This window comes from Acyrthosiphon pisum, chromosome A1 (assembly GCF_005508785.2).
Source record: "Acyrthosiphon pisum isolate AL4f chromosome A1, pea_aphid_22Mar2018_4r6ur, whole genome shotgun sequence".
Taxonomy (NCBI): domain Eukaryota; kingdom Metazoa; phylum Arthropoda; class Insecta; order Hemiptera; family Aphididae; genus Acyrthosiphon; species Acyrthosiphon pisum.
The window spans coordinates 85,982,563-85,986,287 of record NC_042494.1 but is presented as its reverse complement, the minus strand read 5'-3'; positions in this window follow the sequence as shown (position 1 = coordinate 85,986,287).

Below are 3,725 nucleotides of genomic sequence, written 5' to 3'. Positions count from 1 at the left end.
GGATTTAAACAATAGGAACTTTTTTCGTATAAGTATTATTAAAAAAATAAAAACGATATTGCAATTTAAATTTTGTTTTTTCGTTATGACTGTAGCCTTCTCAGTTCTTTGCCGCGCCAAAACGTTTTTGCTATGCTATTGCTATGCCGTACGTGTGTACAGCGGAGACATCACATGCGGGTGCGACGTCCTCTAAAAAGTCACAACAATTTTACACTATTTATCATCAATGATACATATTTGTATATAGACAGCTATTAAATTCGTAGTATGATAATGTCATTATTTTAATAATTATTAAGAACTTCTCAAGATGGTAAACAAAAATACGTTTTCTGATTTGAAAAAAAAAAAATGTTTATTTCGTATTTCTATTTACTCTAAACGAAAAATAATAATAATAATAGGTACAAAATCTGGGGCCCCCAATTACCATAAAGAAGCCGGGGCCCCATCCGCAATTGCGGACTAGCGGTCGGGGCCAGTCCGACTCTGGTTTAGTTTAAGATTGAACCACTCGCTCGACCAAAACACGTTTTTTTCTCGCATTTCGGACATTGGTGGGAGCCACGAACTACTACATGTAGTAGTTCGTGGGTGGGAGCGTATGCACGGCGGCCAGCACCGGCGCCGACGATCGACGACGGCCGGCGATGACTGTCGGCCAATCACAGAACGCATAGCCATTGCATAGGGGGTCAGGCACTGTTCGGCGGCTCAGTCTGCATGCGCGAAGCCGGTTCAATCTTAACCTGAACAGAGTATAATCATTTTGTGACCGTACATATTTTAATTTTATAATATTGTTTACCATATGTATCCAACCACCCCATCCCAAAACAAATTTCCACCATGACCTAGGCGTCTTAAAACCTTGTTCACCACGTCATTCCCATCTATCATTACTATACTCTATTCCATCTAAGAGTGAACCACTCAGCTGACAAAACTCGTTTTTTTCGAGCATTTCCACCACAATCCGGACATCCGTGAGAGTTTTAGCACGACGACGACAGCCGACGATGACTGTCCGCCAATCACAGCGCCCCCAAACTTAGCCGTAGCCCCCCAAAAACCTAGGACATACAATTTTAATATGCTATATTGCAATAGTCTGCTTGCCTTTAATATATTCAGCCCCCCCCCCCTCCCAAGCCAAAGATTGAAATTGCGCCTATGCTTAAATGGAATAGAGTTTAACACGTTACCTACATTGTAATAATAAGTAAATGATGATACAAATTTATTTATCTTATATTGTATGAAATTATCGATATATTTGTTCAAAAAAAACTCGTCAAAAATACCCCTTATGGTTTACGACTGTCATGAATGTATTTGGTATTTTGGTATAGGATGGGCCGGTCTATCACAAATGGTCAAGAAACAAATATTATTGATAACAATAATAATGATAGTAATAACAAACAAAAATAAACATAATAAATAATAAATAATATAATATTTTTATCAAGAAAATAACATAATAATAGGCACGATAATAGGTTATATTATTATATGTAGTACATATAATTTTAAAAATGTAGGTAGTGATAATAGTATTAGACATTAGTGATACTAGTATATTTAATGTTATTATATTGAATTTTATTGAAAAATAATATTATAGCCTATTGCTTAATACTACCTACTAACAGCGCTACTATTGAATGTCATGACATTGTGCATTTGTGCTTGTCTGTAAATATATAATACCTCGCATATACAAGAATGTCTATAATAAGACACCGTGCAGACAACGGAAAACAGCGCCGCCTAATGGACAATTGGCAAATAAGTTGGTAGCAACAATTTCCTATACAATACTCGCCAATTATTTGTTCCTTTGGTTAAATTTTTGTAGTTTTGTGGTTTGAAAAACTTGTAAGGTACATTTTTTATTAACGAATTGGCCCTTGGCCTTATACTATTTGTTTATTTTTACTGTTTTATTTCAACTTAATTTTAATAATGAGCAAAAATAAAAAGGGAAGTGGTCAAGAAATGTGTTGTCTTGTGAACTGTAGTAATACATAACGAACTGGTCATAAATTATTTAATTTTCCAAATCGACAGCATGAAAAAGAACTTTAAAAAAATGGGTAAAAAGTATTAAAAGAATGAAGTTAGTATTGTTTTTGTCTTACCATAATTATATTATGCTAATATTCTAATACTTTTAATTTCTCTATCAATAATTTCAAATTTGTGTATGCCTGTAGCATTGATGGAACACCATGGATACCTACAGTTATATATGGTTACCATTTTGTTGGAAATAAGCCAATAAGACATCCAAATAAGGTTAACAAAAAATAAGTAATAACGAGGTATAATAATAATTGTTGTCATTTTAGCTAATTTCATGTTCTATTTATGACATAATATGTTTATTATTGTTCAATACATGGACATTTAAATATATTTATATGTCCTATCAGTATGTGTATGTCTATGGTTCAATACTATCATTTATATTGTTATTACTGATAGGTACCCATAGTTAATATATATTGAAGGAGTTTGAAGTTTTACTTTTTTTGAATATTTTATAGTTAATGCAATAATACTGCCAACGAAAATAATTCGTTGCTTATTAAATTTAGGTAGTACCCATACTGTCCTACTACAAATTAAATATAATCATAATATGCATGTGTGGAATGTGAGTTATATATTTGCAGACTATAAATTTCATATCTCATTTTTCGATTTTGGGACTTATTAAAAATTACTAAGGGCCGTTCTTACAATATCTGGTAAAATGTCGGTCAACACTAACCGACTGATAACAGATTTTATTACCGGCAGAATTCGGCCGGTTAAGTGTCGGTTAAGTTTAACCGGATATTGTAAGAACGGCCCTAAAACCTTCAAAACCTTGGGGTTATTGACGATTTTATGAATGGACCGAATATTGTGCGTAAAATCGGCGCTACCAAGTAGTACGCGTGTTGATTCCCCAGAGCGCTAGTTGCCTTCCTGCACGGTGTCTTATAGAGAGAGACCACGCCGCGCACCGACGAAAACTGGTTCCCCCACGCAACACCCTGCCAAGGGAAACGGTTTTGATAGCCTGGTGACGCGAAGGTATGCGCAGAATTAGCGTGTTCTCTCGCTGAACAGAGTATAGTTGTTATATTCTCTATTGGCATAATGTTATTCATAGTACAACCATGACAAAATTTGTCATGAGTACAACTATAGTCTATAATAACTATAATAAGTAATAAATGCAAAATATTAATAAAGCAAACATATTACCATCGATTATATAATAGGTATTGTACAAGTACAATATATTATACACAATTATATATTATATTACATATTATATATACGATATACCTAGTCATAAAGGTCATCTGGTTATTTCCTAGAAAAATTATAAAACTGCGTTTGAAAATAAATTGCTGCACGATATATTAATAAGATACATATATTGCACAAATCATGATTCGATGAGTACCTAAAAAACAAATTCTCGAATAACATTGAAAGACACTATTATTTTCATATTTAAAAAGCGGGGTGTGCCCGTGTCCATGTGGGTAACGCTCTGCTTTACATTAGGTCTCTAGAGAGTCACTGTATAATGGATGTGTTAAATTTGAATTCAATGATATCAAATCATTGCATACGAAAAACGATTCTGAACGAACGCGAAGACGGTCTGTCAGTCTATATCAGCGGCGGATAGGCCCATTGGCGCAGATAGGGGGGGG